The following is an 18,080-nucleotide window of genomic DNA, read 5'->3' on the forward strand; positions in this document are numbered from 1 at the left end:
ATCAGATTTTCGTAGACGTTGTGTAACAATAACCACCTCTGCTGAAGGCTGAGCTTTCCCAGGGGAGAAGGGGAGGCGCATGGGAATCTATAAAAGTTACCAATACTGGGGAACCAAAGTTACATGTAAGTAACTTGTTTTCTTGCCCCTGGATTGGAACGTTCATAGATTCCCATGCTTTGTATCCGAGTAGCTAGCAGCAAGCCATAAGCGCACATTTTATTACCGTACCTCAGCATACTCATTTTCATATGAAATAATATACCTTGTAACAATATATCGGAAACATTATCGGATACAAAATGTGCAATCACAGGAAGGAGGGATAGAAGGGAAAGCTCACCTCTCATTGGAAAGAGATTCCTCAGGACTGCTTGTCCGACTCCCGCCTCACTCCTTATGGAAGAGTCCAAGCAGTAATGCTTTGCGAACGTGTGGGCACTGCTCCATGTAGTCGCCCTACAAATGTCTTTGATAGGAACCCCAGCGAAGAGAGCAGCAGAAGATGAAACTGATCTTGTGGAGAGAGCTCGCACATGTCTTTCTAGCGGTTTCCCTGCCGCTTGGTGACAATAATGAATTGTACTTGAAATCGAACGTGAGATTCCTTGTTTTGAAAGTGGAAATCCTTTTCGAGGAGCACTAAAAGCCACAAAAAGCTGTGAAGATTTTCTAAAATCCTTTGTGCGTTCAAGATAAAATTTGAGACACCTCAGGACATCCAAGGAATGTAGAGACCGTTTTGCTGGAGACGTAGGTTGGGGGAAAAAAGGTTTTAGAACCACGGGTCCGTTCAAATAGAAATCTGAAGGGACTTTTGGAATACATTTCGGATTTGTCCCTAAAAACAGAGTGTCCTTTTTGACCTGTAGAAAAGGTTCCAAAATGGAGAGAGCTTGCAGCTCCCCCAATCTCCTAGCTGAAGTCAGGGCTAAAAGGAGAGATAACTTCCAAGACAACATTTTTAAATCAGCTCTGTGGATTGGCTCGAATGGAGGTCTCATGAGGTGAGCCAGAAACAGATTGAGATTCCAAGCTGGAGGTGGAGGCCGAACTGGCGGGATGACCCTGAAAAGACCCTTCAGGAACTGCTTGATAATTCTAGAAGACCAGAGAGAAGGACCAGAGGCTGTCCTTCTGAATCTTGAAATAGCCGCTAGATGTACTTTGTACTTTGATGGAAGAATGTGAAAGACCTGACTTGACCAGCGACAAAATGTAAGGCAGTATCTGATGAGGAGCCGAAGAGAACAGATGAAGGTTTTCACTGCGGCACCATAGGCAGAAACGCTTACATGTAGCACAATATATCTTATTTGTACTTGGAGAGCGAGCTTGAGTTAAAATTTCCCTACAGTCCTGAGGGATATTTAAGCTGTGGAATTCTCTGTGCTCAGGAGCCAAGGCTTCAATTGGAGAGAGCTTGGATCTGGATGTACCACTTGTCCCTGGAATATTGTTAATAGAGATGGAATAGGACATAGGTGAAACGGCTGATCCTGAGAAAGCAGGAGAAGCTCTGTGTACCAGAATTGGCCAGGCCACGCAGGTGCAATTAAAATCATTCTGCATGGTTCCGTCTTTAGTTTCCTGAGAAGCCTCGGGATCAGGAGAATTGGAAGAAAGGCGTAAACAAATGCGCCTGACCAGGACATCGAAAGAGCATTCCCAGTGACCATCGATGGTGATCCCTGCTTGCATAGAATCATCATTTCCTGTTTTCTGGAGTAGCGGACAAGTCTATGGTTGGAGTGCCCCAATGTGCGAAAACTTCGTCCAGAGTATCTTGATCCAAATCCCAGTCGTGACAGGCTGATTTCAGACGGCTCAAGGTGTCTGCTGTTGTGTTGAGGGTGCCTGGTAGATGCTCTGCTGAAAGGACGCCGTTCTGGAGAATCGCCCATTCCCATATTTCTTGGGCCTCTTTTGAGAGAAGATGAGACCTCGTACCTCCTTGCTTGTTTATATAATGCATAGCCGTTGTGTTGTCTGTACGGACCAGAACGGTGGAGCCCTGAAACCTCGGCAGGAAAGCTTGCAAGGCCAAAGAATGGCCCTGAGTTCCAAGAGATTGATATGGAGAAGACGCTCTTTGGGGTTTCAGTGACTGCTCACCTGGAGATCCTGTAAGACAGAACCCCAGCTTTCCATTGAGGCATCTGTGGTTAGAATCAGAGGGGATGGAGCCATCCTGAAAGAGAGACTTCTTAAGATATTTTCTTTGACAGTCCACCAAACCGCTGCCTTCCTCATGAGAGGAGTGACCTTTATCTTGTCCTCGATAGAACCTTTCGCCTGGCGCCATTGCAAGTCTAGTTGTTCTTGAAAGGGGCGCATAAGCAGTCTGCAATGTGGAACTAATGGTATGCAAGATGAGATCGACCCTAGGAGAGATTTGTATAGACAAACTGACAGGGACCGTCTCTTTTGCAATTGGCTGGCAGAGAACATTAGCTTTTTCTGTCTTTCCTTCGATGGGAAAGCTTTACAGCTTCTTGTATCCAGAATGGAACCCAGAAAATTGACCGTCCTGGATGGAAGAAAGACTGATTTGTCTTTGTTGAGATACAGACCTAGATGATTGAAAAGCTGAACGCAACTTTTGACTGCGTTTGCCGTTGCTTGAGAAGATGGAGCTTTTATCAACCAATCGTCTAGGTATGGAAAAACTTCTAGAGATTGTTTCCTGAGGAATGCTGCCACCAGGGCCAATACCTTTGTGAATATCCACGGATCTGAGCTCGAACGGCAGTACTTTGAATTGAAAGTGGCGCTTGGCTACTGTGAAGCGCAAACATTTTCTGTCAGCTGGGTGGATCGGAACATGGAAATATGCGTCCTGGAGATCCAGAGTCGCTATGTAATCTCCTGGATTTAGAAGACGCAAGATATCTTGAAGAGAGACCATCCGGAACGAGAGTTTTATGAGATAGGTGTTGAACTCCCACAGATCTAAGATTGGACGCCACTTTTCCTCTGTCTTGCGAATCAGGAAAAACCTGGAATAGAACCCTTTTCCTCTTTGAGAGAGCGGTACTGGCTCTATTGCTCCCTTGGTGAGCAGTTGACGAGCTTCGAGACGGAGAAGATGCAGATGTTTTGATTCTGTGGCGCGAGCGGCTCTGGGAGGTGGGAGGTCTTGAAATTCTAGTGTAGGGCCAAATTGGATGATATTTAGAACCAACCAATCTGTTATGATCTTCCAACAGGTGAGAAAATGTGTTATCCTGCCCCCACTGTTGTCACAAGGGGTGAAGGACCAGTAGGCAGAGCCGGGAAGCCACTATTGATGTTTAGAGGTATCTCTCCCCTGACGTCCTTGATTACCTCTTGAAGACTGATGAGAGAAAGACGCTGATTGGTTATGGCATTGAGAATACTAAGGCTTGAAAGAGTGTGAAGATTGTGAATAGGAGTAGCGTTGTTGATAACCTCCCCTATATGTAGAGAAGCCTTTTCCTCTTGAACCCCGGAAAGACACCTTACGATATTGTAGCGTGGCCAAAGACCTTGCCGTCTCTGTATCTTTCTTAATGTCCTGCAAGGCATCATCTATATGCTTGCCAAAAAGCATATCACCTTCAAAAGGCAGATCCAGAATTTTATTCTGCACTTCAGGGCGAAACCAGGTAGACCGTAGCCAACCTTGAAGCCTTAAAACAGCTGTACCTGCTAAGGCACAATCTATAATTTCTGATGAAGATCGTTCACCCTCCTCTAGGATCTTTCTTGCATCAGCCTTGGAACTCTCCGGAAGTTGATCAATGAAAGGAGAGAGATCGCACCACATTTGGTGATCATATCGTCCCAAAATTGCTAGTGCGTTAGAGGCTCTAACGAGGAGGCTGGACATGGAGGAAAACCTCTTGCCCACATTGTCCAGGCGTCTGCCCTCCTTGTCCGGCGGTGTGGTCAGGGGTGCTGATGGATTCTTTGATTTTCTTTGAGCCGCCTGAGAGATAACCGAATCTGGTTTCGGCTGTCCAATCAGACAGGCAGGACTATCCTCCGGAGCCTTATACATTTTCTCCAGACGGGGTAGAACCGGGATAACAGTCGCTGGAGACTGCATCACCTTCTTACCCTCACTCCAAACGTGCTCTACAATAGGGATGGAACGCATTGATTGTTTTATAAGGCTCTTTAAAATCATAGAGGAAACAGTCTGATTGTACCTCTGGAACAGGAAGGCCAAATCATTTGGATGCTCTTTCCATAAGATTATGGAAACCCCCTATGTCCGCTGGAGGCGAATCTACAGGGTCCAGAGATAGTGAAGCCGGATCTGGGATGATATACTTGTCCCATTCTCTGTCAGGATTTGGGATATGTTCCACATTCTGGTCCTCGTCTGATGAATCATCATCATCATCATGAACTGTAATAATATCTTGCCATTCTGTTAAAGCTTCCCCTGCAGGCCTTTGAGATATTGATGCCGCAGAAGTAGAAGGAGGCGGCGGAGGTGGTGGCGGAGGAGGTTGTATCGATTCAGAGGCTTGAGATGGAAATCTCCTCTTGTAGTCCAACAACATCAGTTACAGATCATCTATCATTGAAGACGGCATGGCCACCATACCTTGTTGAGATGGATCCTGAGGTCTATCACGTTTATCACGAGGAGTGAATTGTTGTTGTGGATGATGTTGACCCATACGGACTCTTATCCTCGTCAGAATATTCCTCTTCCAGAAGAAGTGCTAGAGGTAACGGTGTCACCCTACGGGGCGATGTCATTTCCGGTGTAATTTGTCTTCTCTTAATAGAAATTTTTACCTTTTGTATCGTCGACTGTGTCGTCAACGAAGGAATCGTCATCGCCGGAGAATGAAACATTGTAGATGGTGGGCTGATCGTTGACGGTACTGTCGAGGAGCTCGATGTCAGAATCATCGCCGCCGTCTTCATTGACATCTTCGTCGTCAACCCAGAGGCAGGATGTAAGGTCGACGAAGTCATTGTCGACGATGTCGTCGGCAAAGCTCTCGACGACGGGCCTGTCAACGGAGCTGAAATTGAAACTGGATGAATCGTGGATGTCGTCGTCGACGTACCTGTGGAAGTCGTCGTTGACGGACGGATTTTCTTCTCCCCTTTTGTCTCCTGAGGTGCACTTGAAGGTGTTTTGAAAATGTTTTGCTTTTCAGATCGTGAAGAAGTAGTAGAAAGGCCTTGGATTGCCTTCTTAGCAGATAAAACCTCAGGAACAAGTCCCACCCTCTCCTTTTCACCTTGGTGAGGAGATTTTTTGGGACTAAGCCTTCTAGACCTATCAGAGGACTTTTGAGAGGCCTCATCAGGGGGTTCAGTGGACGTCGAAGGGGAAGACCTACCCCTTTTTGTAGACCTCCTCGAAGATGTTGCTGAGGAGGAATATTCACTGTCACTAGAAATTACCTCTTTCCGTGACATCATCTTCTGTAACCAAGTCAGATGTCTTCCTGCCCGGTCTCTTAGAGTCTTCGTAGAGAAGGTCCTGAGAGAGGCTCTTTCAGGAGGGTTCTAGGGAGTAAGGCTAATCGGACTGGTTGTTGTAAGTTTTTGGTCTCTTTTACAAAAAGAGGTGGATATGCTACAAAATGAGATGAGGCCTAGGTCTTACTTTCTCTTTTGTACATACTGCTATGGTATTTTCTATTTATCGAGGCTCCCAAGCTGACGACGGGGAATGATACAAAGCATGGGAATCTATGAAAGTTCCAATACTGGGGCAATGGCAATATATGTACCTCTGTCTTTGTCGCCGTAGACCATGATTTCTTCGTCGACGCTCTCGTTGACGATCCCGTTGACGATGTAGATTTTTTGCTTTTTTCCTCAGGAGTAATAGAAGATGGTTTCCCGAAGGATTCCTTGACCAGAGGTGGGGACTTTGAAGGCTCAGAAGAGGCTCTCTTTGGAACTTTCTCTCCAGATGTGTGTCCTTTGCTCTCCTTTTCTTATTGCTGAGGAGATTTTGAAAGACTACGCCCTGAAGACCCATAAGTGGTCTTTTTTAGGGCCTTCTCAGGACGTTCCCCTGAGGAGTGAGCCTGAGGAGATCTTGATCTTTTCTGAGATCTCCTAGATGTAGAGAAGGACTCCAGATCACTATCACTAGAGATCACCTCCTTTCTGGCCTTAATTTTCTGAAGCCATATCAAAAGGCGTCCCTCACAATCTCTAAGGGTCTTGCTAGAGAAAGTGTGACATACCTTGCAGTCCTTGGCTTGGTGGTCCGGGTAAAGACAATAAATGCAGTCTTCATGTGGGTCATCAGTGTAGAGTCTCTTCTTAGAGCAGGTAGCACAAGCTCAAAATAGAACCTTCTTCTCTTTCCCAGACATTCTACAGAATGTAGTTGAGAACAGGTCACAATATTCTCAAATCCAAGAGAAAATAGAAAGAAATCAAGTTCCTGAAAAGCTGAATAGCTAGAGTTTGAGCAGAGCTCAAATGAGACTCCCTAGCACAACGTGCCAGTAGAAAATCTGAGGGGCAAAAGGTTCTCTCAGGAGTGTTCTAGAGGGTGAGGAGCTCTGATTGGATACGGGAAAAGTTTGGTCCTATTTTACATAACAAAAGTTATGGGTTGCAAAAGGGAAATGGGCCTAGGCCTCTTTTCAGTTGGCTATACTGCTAAGCATTGCTTTTTATATACCGGAGACTCCCGTCTCGACGACAGGGAATGATTCAGGTATGTGAATCTATGAAAGTTCCAATACTGGAGTAACACTGATAATCCCGACTTTATCGGCAGCCTATGAAATAAATGCCAAATCGCAGTACCTCATACTATGCTGTGGGAGAGGCTATCTTCACCTCGTGCTGGACAGATGATCTGACTGTTCAAACACTGCCACATATACAAATCACTTGGCAGTGACATTGCTGCCTCATATCATGATTGCACACGATCTGAGGGACCTTTGACCAGATTCCTTCCCCACTCAGATGGAGGGCACCCATATCACCACGTCCTGGGCGCACTTGGACTCTTAGCTGGATGTCAGCGATTGGACAAAAGAGACAAAACACCTAGCGTGCTCACCCTCTGACCACTCACCTGTCAACATAACCATCACCACACCTATCCCCAGGAACTGTGTGTGAGGTGAAAGCCGAGACCTTGAACTATTTCCAAAACAATGAAGGGTGAGTCCAATCTCCTGGAATTTCGTGGAAAGGCATACATGTGTGGCATCTGTATTGCAAGACAACATGGGGTCCGCAATGCATTCTATGGCAGTCTTGATCATCTCGAGACTGAGCTTAAAAGAGAGATACTCACTCCAATGCACCGACCTGTAAGACATTAGCTGAGATCCAACAGAAATAGATCAAATTCATAGAAGAGGCAGAGCTAGAGGTCAAACACTAAAATAAATACATGAGCTAGAGCATATGGTAAGGCGGAGAGGTAGAGCCGAACCCTATCCATACTCTTGAGACCTGATATTCATGTTCAGGATTTTGCCCAACTACAGAGGGAAGACGGCACCATGATTTGTGACATGTGTGATACACTGATAGAGCTGGTAGGCTACTACACTGAGATGTATACCTCACATGTCTCCTGACAGAGTGACAAATACAGTAAGAAAAGAGGGTAAACACAAGATATTCTTGTGCACACAAGGCCAAGGACAGAGACCAACAAAGTCCAAAGAACACTCTGGGGTCCCCCCTGGTCACAGGCCACTATCCATGCGGTACCTGCACAGTGTGCGACCAGACAGCCACGAAGGAGGAAACTCTCTTTGACACATTCACTTGGAAAATGACACGACACACACCAACTGCAACACTTCTCATTCCATATACTTGGTCATCTGTCCTTGCAATATGAAGTACATAGGGATGATCCTGAGGACAGTGAAAACACACATCACTGAGCATAAGAGTAATATACGATGCCGACAAGTTACTACAAAGATGTACTCATGTTACAAAGAGTTGAATCACCCCCCCCCCCCCCAGTCCCTCAGTTGGTTGGTTCACGAAGCCCACCCCAGAATCGCCCAACAAGCACTGTTCAGAATAGAACAAAGATGGGTACATCGGCTTTCAAACGACTGACATGGTCTGAATGACGATATATCCTGGGCATCACTGCCTAATAGTTGAATAGTCCTTCCCTCTCTCTAAACCTCCTGAGGCGACAGTACTCCCTATGCACCACTCACTAATAGATAATAGATAATAGCCTGTGCTTACACCTGATTCACTATTCCTTGCTAGTGAGCAACCTCCCAGTAGCTTAAGATTACATACCATTAGCCTCTACATATAGCCTTTTGATAGGTCTGGGCCCACTCTACCACTCACCTTCAGAAGGCTATATACGATATACTGTCCGTTACCTACAGCAGCACACTTTACAAGATAGCCGCCACGTACATTCTCCAGCCTTATGTAATGTAATGTAAATGTAATGTAAACACAATTTATAAAGCGCAACATACACCGGTCGGTTTCTTGGCGCTGTTCTTTAAATCAGAAGGAGACATAGAAAGAAGGGCAAGGGAGCAAGGGAGCTTATGTGTAAGCACCGCGGAAGAGGTGAGTCTTTAGGAGAGACCTGAAGTGAGGGTAAGAGGGGGAAAGTCTAATAAGCCTTAATAGGCTGGAGACACGTTAATCATATACTAATAGCTCCAACACCGCAGAAGAACACTCTAAATTTTGGTGGGCAGTGTTGTGTTTGCGATAATACGCTGTCTGGTTAGGGCACATAATGCTAAATAACATAACCTTCCACGCTACAACATGGCCGCTGCTTTTACAACTTATTAAAGCGGACCTGAGAGCGTCAGTTACTTGTCTCGACTGATGCGACCCAGAAGCAAGCCCCTCCCCGCACCAGACGCCGGCGAGTATTTCAGCTCATCCAGGATGCAGCTGTTTACAACCCGGTGCCGGTAGAGAGGGGTAGGTTAGACAGCTCACTTCTTGAAGCTTAATGGTGAGTCACCACGTTGCAGACTAAGTCCAACCCTTAACACTTGATGCATTGCAAGGTAACGTGGGGCTCCTGCACGCTTAGCTACTACGCTTTTCCAGACGCAGTATTGGCGAGTCCTGAGTCATGAGGGGGAATGCAGCGGGACCATACACCGACCGCAGGGGAGTACCTACAACATCCTGGTACTGTCCCAGTGCGGACTCCATTGGCTCTACATGTACTACCACTCTTGACCGATCCCTCCTTAGTGCCGCTGTGAGACGGAAAGTGTACTGTGTGACAGACAAACCAATTTCCCCATCACTGATCCACAGTCATGCGATGGGGACTGGGAACACTAGGGAAGCTTAAGTCTCAGCTTTCCTGGTTTACTCACTTTTTTGTCCATTGTATTGTCTTCTTAAGACACTACATTGTAGGTGTCCTTCTATCCTGCCGGATATTGAAAGAAGCGATAATTTAACCACTGCTAGGTGAGTGGAGTTACATCCCTATCCACCAGTACAACAAGTGCTTTTATAAATAGCGAACTCGCCTTTTCTAGCTCAGTCTTCTGGTTTTTAATAACGTTAGAATAAGTTACCCATACTTGTAGTAGGCTATCACTTGACACACTTACTGTTGTCACTTACCACTTATTATGTGATGTTGCCACGTTTTGCACACTGTTTGATGGTCACCTGTATGTTTGGATAAGGAAAGAGAGAGTTGTGTTTACAGTGACCTAACTACCATTTGATAAAGTTGTGATTTTATTCTGTAGCTTCCTCTTAGGTTGCTCCGTGATACTGTGATACTTTTCTTGCATCGCTGATACGTGGTAGGTAGATTTCATACCCACCACTGTGTGTAAATAGTTTAACCACTTGGGGCTAGATGTAGGTAACTCTAATTTACCGACTCATAAATACCGAATTTTACCGATTCGGTATTTATGAATCGGTAAATTAGAAGGAGGGAGATGTAGGTAATTTTTTATTTTGAATTACCGAATCTGTAACATTCGGTATTTACCGAATCGGTAAATACCGATTCGGTATTGCCCATTGATTCCTATGGGCCTTGAAGCCCATAGGAATCAATGGGCAATACCAATTCGGTATTTACCGAATAGGTAAATACCGAATCCTGCAAGGGTGCAGGGGGTGTCACTTTGACACCCTCTAGCACCCCAAGTACAGGCATGTGTGACATGTGGCACACATACATGCCCTAAGGGCATGTCTGTATGTCACACTGCACAGGTGTGCATGCACAGATGTGCATGCACACCTGAATTCGGTATTTTACCACCCAATTGGATTGGGTGGTAAAATACCGACTATTAAGGGCTGGTGGCACTCTTAGGAGTGTCAGCTACATATGGATTTACCGAATCGGTAAATATACCGATTCGGTATTTTACAGATTCTGTAAATTTACAGATTCGGTAAATTTACAGAATCGGTAAAATATAGGCCCCCTACATCAGAAAACCCTAATACCGGTCGGTAACGGCCGAATTCGGCCGTTACCGACCGGTATTAGGGCTCCTACATCTGGCCCTAGGTCCTAATGAATTGCCACGGATCCTCCTGACCAACTGGCACGAAACATGTTGACCCATAGAGTTGAGCGTAGTTAAACTGAACCATAGCTTCAGATAGCCGCCACTCTTTCCCCGTTTTTAATCAGGTGGATAGCCAGTTTCAATAAAAGTGTCTTTGGACTACCCAACCTGTTTTAATCAATTCTCACCACATCTACACTTCCTACGTCCCTTACCCCCACTGCACTGAACGGCAAGGATTAAAAGATCTCCGCCAAAGAGCCCATCTATGGGTGCCCGTCGGGTATTGCTGTGCCGACCCGATGAGGAGCAGGCCAATATGACAAAGCATGACACCTAGTTGGCTGAGTGAGTGAGGTCCCTAGTTCCGACAGGAGGAATTCACCCTCTCTCAATTTATTCAGAATAAGCACAGACTCTGTGGCTTCCTGACATATCTTCCTCCCCTGTCCGACCACCAGAGGAACTGCATACCCTCTTTTCCTACTATACGATTGGGCATGTATGCTGGACCTCCATAAAAATGCCCTATAGTCCCCCCCTTGTTGATACAGAGTGACAAATATACTCATTACTTTGACCGGGTGGCCCTGGCCTTAATCGAGAGACCATACAGATGATTTGTGGAGGATTCCCTGACCCCACAGGAGGTACAGGCAGCAACAGTGAGACTCCACACGTGTTGGATGCCTGTAGGTAATAGTTTCTCTGGTGAATTTTACAAAAATATTTATCGCTCCTCACCCCATCACTATTGCAAATGTAAATAGACGTCCTAGACCAGGTGACGCTTCCCCCCGCACTACAGGAATCAATACTCATTACCCTGCCCAAGCTGGGTAAGCTACTACATAACAAAAGAATATGCCAAAACTGATAATTAAATCTCAAGCATCAAATGACAACCAGAGAAGAAAAACTATTCCAAACTGGGCTAGGCTAATTAATAGCTATTTATTCAAGATAAATTGAGAAATATGACAAATGAATCATTTCAGTCACAATATTATACACATATAAAAAGCTACTTGGACACAGAGCAATACAATTATAAACACATCAACACTCAGTCAAGCATATCACAGTCATTCAACTTACATACATACATTCATACCAGGCACTCCACACAAACTAGATTGACAAATGTACCAGTGTGGGAAGTGGAAGAGAGAAAAACAGAAGGGGGACTGCTCTCTTGGTCTATATAGAAGTCCACACTTGAATTACAAGAGCAGACCAGATAACAGAGGCCTACGCGTTTCGAATCCCTATAATTCGGGGGGGATTCTCCTCAGGGCCAAGGAAGTTCTGGAAAACAGAAAACACAAGACCTACATGTAAGACGTCTTAAAAGCGTAAGAAAACTCATGAAAGACACACACACAGCTTACCCTCTGCGATTTCAACGACGAGCCTATTGCAGATTGAGAGGCTCCTACAGAATTAGAAAAAATTAGAGGAAAGCACATGTTTAGTGTGTGAAAGAAAAACATGTGTAGGTACAACAAAAAAAGGGGGAAGGGGTTTTAAACTGTCAGGAAGGCGTTGTTTACCTATCAGTGGTGGCACTGGGTCAATAATCCAAGAACATGTCAATTTGTCAACAGGATGCAGGAAAACAGGGAATCCTAAAGACCATGTCCAAATGAGGAAAAATATTTGAACGGTTGAGGAAATCTACAGGCAGCCTTAGATATCGCTGTAATGAAGGAGAAAGAGTTTTTAGACTCAGATCTAAGGTGCAGTCTTTTAAATTCGTGTCGGATAGCAGACTCAGAGAACTTACCGAGGAGCGGCACAGTCACTCGGTGTGCCCGGTCAGCGTAGCAAGATGCACTGATTCCTCGGGCATGCGCAGTAGCGGTGCAAAGCATGGAATGAAACCTCCGGTATGCACAATTCTTGCGAGCGGCGTTACGGAATTGGGGCGCTCTTTGTTTCACGAGGCTAAAATCCAAAAGGATTGAAATAATTACGAGGTAATTCCGTCCTAGCATATGTGCTAACAAACAATGAAAAACTATAACGGAGTGAAGGAAGGCTTACCAGGAGAAAGTCTAGCCTCTCAACGTGGTTAGTAGACGGACGGGGGCACTAGTCTCCCGTGCATGCGCAATGAAGGAATGCTGCCAGTGTGGAGAACCTGATGTTTTTTTTAAACAATCCTGATGCTTCAGGAGCCCGCCCCGGGGCGGGGGGAGTTTCCAACGTTAGAGTCCTGGGTAGCAAGAACACGTTCCAAAGTAAAATAAACGGTGGCATGGCCCAGATATAATAGAACCTGCAATCTATATATATCGATTGGGGGAAGTTTTATGTGCATGTTAAGGCATGCAAAGCTCATCTTTGTAAAAATAAAGATATAAAAGGAGAAAAATGAATGACAAAAAATGGGGAATTACAGTTTGTAAATTTCAGACAATTCGTTCAGAACAGTGACGGCCGTATCAAATTTCACGATGAGGAGTGCCTCCCTTTTGCATAACTTGGAGTCCTAATCTCCTCCGCGTGGGTTGCGTTCAACTTTTGAAATAATGGTCCATTTCAAATCTTTGATCTGGTGGTTCAATCTTAACCAATGGTTAACCAACGGTGCTGTATCAACTTTGTTCTTTATCCTTGACTTGTGTTGGGAAATTCTCTGACGAATCTCTTGATTAGTTTTCTCAATATATAGGAGTCCACACGGGCAAAAAATGCCATAAACAACATACTTAGACTTGCAGTTACTAAATGTGTCGTGTTTCCACGAAATGCCTTTGTGCTGAAACAGCGCTCCCTCCATCGTAGTGTCACAACACAGGCATGTACCACATTTGTGGTGTCCAATGACGGGAGTTAAACCCAACATTTGTCGTAACGACGGTGATGCTTCTTTTACAGTCGTGGCTCTCACTACATAATTAGCAATGCTATTCTCCTTTTTAAACGCAAAAAGGGGAGTCTGATTCAAACTTACGTCTAAGTGTTTTACCAAATGCCAATTTTGTCCAATGATTTTTTTTAATTGATTGGCATTAGGACAATTAGTTGTCACACACACCTGGCAATTTAGCTGCGGCTTATTCCGTCGTTCAAGGAGGGTTTCTCTCGGGGTCCATCTCGCCCGTTTCATTGAGTTCCACACCAACTTTCTTGGGTACCCACGGTCACATAATTTGGATACCAATTTGGTGGCATGAAACTTATAATCTTCTTTGGATGTGCATTTTTTACGAACAAGAAGAAATTGACCATATGGCAAATTTTCTTTAAGGCTTCTCGGGTGATTACTTGAAAAAAGGAGAGCCTTATTTCGACCAGTTGGTTTTATAAATAATGATGTAGCTAGTTTGCCTTCAAATGGAAAACTTCAACATCCAAAAATGATATTGTCTTTTCGGAGAGGGACATGATGAACTTAATGTCCGGTGTTCTTGCATTAAGCCAGTCATGAAATAATCTGAGGTTTTCTTCTCCTCCTGTCCATACCATGAAAACGTCATCTATGAAACGTAGCCACGTTCCAATGTGGCGTTTAAACGGGTTGTTGTTGTGGACATACGTATCTTCATATAATGACATGAACAATACCGCCAATTCCGGGGCGAAAGGACAGCCCATAGCGACTCCCTTAACTTGGAAGTAGAAATCTTTCCCAAAGCAGAAATAGTTCTTTCTCAAGGCAAAGGATGCTAAATCCACCAATAATTTGGTGGGTACTCGCACTGGTCTAGGTCTTGACTCCAGGAAGTGGGTCAGAACTGCCACCGCTTCGTCCTGGGGTATTTGAGTATATAGAGAGGTGACATCTAGTGTAACCAATATGTCCCTCCCTGGATTGAATTCCACCAGTTCCAGTTTGTTAATGAAATCAGTAGTATCTTGTAGATACGAAGATACTTGGACCATAAACTGTTTAAAAAAGCAATCGACATATTTGGCAATTGGTTCAAGTAGGGAGTCACATCCTGCCACGATGGGTCTCCCTGGGGGCTTGTCCTGATCTTTGTGGACCTTCGGCAAAATGTAAAACAAAGGTATCTTAGGATGTTTATTTTGAAGGTATTCTAATTCCTTCGGGCCTAAAAAACCTTGTTCAAATCCATCCTTAATAAGGGGAAAGAGTTGATTCTGTAGTTCCATTGTTGGGTCTTTTCCAATCTTGCGATAGCAGACTGGATCATTGAGTTGTCTCAACACTTCGATGGTATAGTCCGTGGTGTCCCAAACAACGATGGCACCGCCTTTATCGGCCTGTTTGATGGTCACCGCAGAGTCATTTCTTAGGTTTGTTAGGGCATTGGTTTGTTCTTTCGTGATGTTAAATTTCACATATTTCCTTTGTTTTTCCATTTCAGAGATGGCTGAGAGCACGGCTTTTTCGAATGTGATAATTTCCTTGGGTATTTTATGACCAGCGGGACAAAATGTTGATTTTTTTCGCAATCCTGTGACCTCAGATGGAAATGGAGTTGGATTTTCAGAAAAAAACATGGTTAATCTTAACTTTCGACAAAACTCTATAAATTCAGTCTTCATCCTTACGAAATCGGTCCTTTTGGAGGGAACAAATGACAACCCTTTTGAAAGGATACTTTCTTCTGCTTCAGTAAGAGTTCTTTTAGAGAGATTAAAGATGGGTGAGACTGCTAGTTCTTGTAATGCTGGCGGCGAGTTGTCATTTCCCATCTTACTTTTGCCCTTGGTCTGGTTTGGCCTCTCCCCAAAAAAGCATTCGAAGATTGTCCTTGGGCTTGCTGGTTTTGGTTCCAATTCCGGTTCCTATTTGGTCTATTATTGCTGTTGCTATTGTCACTGTCACCGCCGGACGAAGAGGATGTATCCGAGAACGTGATGAACTGGTTTCGTGACCTACCTCGATTGTCTGATAGGTAACGCCTAGAGTCTATTTTTGCATAAAAGTCTGTCTGCAAAAATGGATATACGTTATCAAGAGAGAAGTTTTTTTTGTCCTTTTCAAACTGGTTGGTCTTTTGTGTAATGGTGTAATCTTTTAAACTCCTGGATTTCTTTAGCGACTTTTTCTAATAGTGCCTTCGCATCTGCTATAGTGGGATTGCTATTTATTTCAGATTCAAGCTGAGCTATCTCCTCAAGTTCTTTTTTAGAGATTCTGACTGCTGTTTCAACAGTAAGGACCATAAGGTCCCTACTACATTTCGTCTCTATGAAGCTAAAGCCCTTTTTGAAAATAGGGTCCTCGGTAAAAATAACCAGAATATTCTTTATTTGTAGGCCCCCTGGAATGGTGCCTTCTCGAAGATGTTGAAGTAGAAAATGGCCATGTAGGTCTGTTCTTATTTGCTTCTTTTTCAACCGAAGCAATTTGTCTGATTCATTTTGTGATGTTGCTGAAACGCTAAGGGATACTGAGTAAGGGTGGGCGGGCAACTTTGCTACGCCCACGAAGTGGGCGTAGTGTTGCCTACTTCGCCCTTTGCAAAGTAGGCGAAGCAGGCAACACTACGCCCACTTTGTGAGTGTAGCGAAGTTGCCCGCCACCCGCCTCCCTCCCGCCCTCCCTAAATGCTTACAATAATTTACGAAATAACTATAAAACCACTTACCTTGTCCTGCCGCGTCCCCGGGGCTCCCGCTCGTCATTGCGCCGCCGGCGCGCGCGTCCTGGATGCTAATGCGCATGCGCGGGCGGCCGCGCATGCGCATTTCTCGTGATAAATGCGCATGCGCGGCCGCCCGCGCATGCGCATTAGCATCCAGGACGCGCGCGCCGGCGGCGCAATGACGAGCGGGAGCCCCGGGGACGCGGCAGGACAAGGTAAGTGGTTTTATAATTATTTCATAAATTATTGTAAGCATTTAGGGAGGGCGGGAGGGAGGCGGGTGGCGCGTAGTGGGGCTACGCGAAGTGCGTGGGTGAGCGTAGTGTTTTGCCCACTTTGCGTAGCTTCACGAAGCCCAACTACGCCCACCCTTAATACTGAGGTGAATATTGGTGGATCACTCAAGAGATTCTGGATGTGGTCTTCAGTGTAGGCAAAGGTGTCCTTCTCTGCCATGAGATAGGTGGAAGAGGAAAAAACAAAAAAATATAATAAATAAAAGTGTAGAAAGAAAATCAAAGAAAGAGTGAAGGGTGAAATCGATGTCCGCCAATCACCAGAACGACAAAAGTATTACTACTTTTATCACCCACAGGGTCTTGTGGTGTATTCACATGAAGCTTCGCGAGACAATCCCCGCTATCATCGCTAGTAACAAAAAAAAGCTGGCTCTAATCAGTTAGGCTGAGCACTGAGAACTACATAACAAAAGAATATGCCAAAGCAGGGTAAGCAGCCCGAAAATCCAGATTCTTACCTTCATCCATCATTAATAAAAATCAAAGCTAACATGTTTGCTAATATGCTAGCCAACAGACTGACTCTTAATGCCGACCTGGTCCTTCCAGACCAGGCCAGATGTGTTTTATTTCGAGCAGATCCACTGCACATAACTTGAAAAACGTATTCTCCCATATAACCCCCTTGACCCCATGTAGGAGGCAGTGGCAGCATTCCTAGATATAGCCAAAGTCTTTGATTCATTAAATGGCAGTACTTATTTGCTGTCCTGCAGCGCATAGGTATCCCACAATACTTTGTAAAATGGGTGCAGCTCTTATAAGCGTCGCTGACATCCCAAATACGAATGGGAGTCCTTCTCTCTTAGCCCTTTTCCGTAGGATGAGGTACCAGGCAGGGCTGCCAGCCACTGCCCATACTCTATGATCTTGCCTCAGAGCACCTGGCATGTGCAACTATCAATTACATGGTAGGCGAGGGCTGGCATTCTCTCAGCTGAACCTCACAGTTTCGTTCTACATGGAAGATATCACACTTTATTTTACAGACCTGGCACATAATCTGAGCCCATTAATATGCGATTTCACACTGTTCAGGGCGGTCTCAGAGGTTTCAATAAATTGTAACAAATCCACAATTTTCCCCTTACGCAAGCCACGCTGCCCAAAATTGAGGATTTTCAACTAGCCTGGGCTGCGCACTCCGTTAAATACCTGGGGTTTTAGATGCACTGCGACAAAGACATTGTAATTTAGGGAAAACTATGCCACCAATATGAACTGCATCGAGGAGCAGGCCCGTCACTGGGCAGTGCTTCCACTTTCACTGAAAGGGAGGACAGCACTCATCAAAATAGCTACTTTGCCCGAGCTACTTTACAACATTTCTTCAAAATCGTCAGATCACACTTGAGCACATTAGTCTGGGGAGACCGACAACCCAGGGTGAGGTGGAAAACCACCCATTGTCATACGAAAGGGGCGGTTTTGCCACTCCCAACTTCAAGGTCTACAACCTATATGCGGAAGCTCATGTTGCATATTTTTTGCATAACTCCCAATACATACATGATGATGTACCTATCAATAGAACATGATAACGTGCAACCTACCCAGCTCAAGACGCTATTGAGCCAAACCCCAAGATGTAGGTGAGCAGAGATCGACACAGTGGCTAATACACAACTAGCCTGGGTGACAACTAGGTAACTGCTAAACTCCCAGATTATCTATTCACCCCGACAATTGATAACTAGTTCCCTGCAATATCGCTTACATAC

At 45.0% G+C, this 18,080-nt stretch overlaps 1 protein-coding gene and 1 long non-coding RNA gene across 5 annotated transcripts in view; both read right to left on the reverse strand.

Moving 5' to 3' along the window:
* LOC144792108 (myoferlin-like) overlaps positions 1–18,080 on the reverse strand; it is a 2,487,894-nt gene that overhangs the window by 533,195 nt on the left and 1,936,619 nt on the right. The gene's annotated exons all lie outside the window — the stretch shown is intronic.
* Positions 11,438–12,597, reverse strand: LOC144792111 (uncharacterized). The gene is made up of 5 exons (XR_013602510.1): positions 12,540–12,597; positions 12,280–12,440; positions 12,047–12,192; positions 11,885–11,928; positions 11,438–11,801 (listed from the first exon to the last, which is right to left on the reverse strand). It is a non-coding gene; the product is annotated as an uncharacterized LOC144792111 (long non-coding RNA).

The sequence above is a fragment of the Lissotriton helveticus genome, chromosome 11, assembly GCF_964261635.1.
Source record: "Lissotriton helveticus chromosome 11, aLisHel1.1, whole genome shotgun sequence".
Taxonomy (NCBI): domain Eukaryota; kingdom Metazoa; phylum Chordata; class Amphibia; order Caudata; family Salamandridae; genus Lissotriton; species Lissotriton helveticus.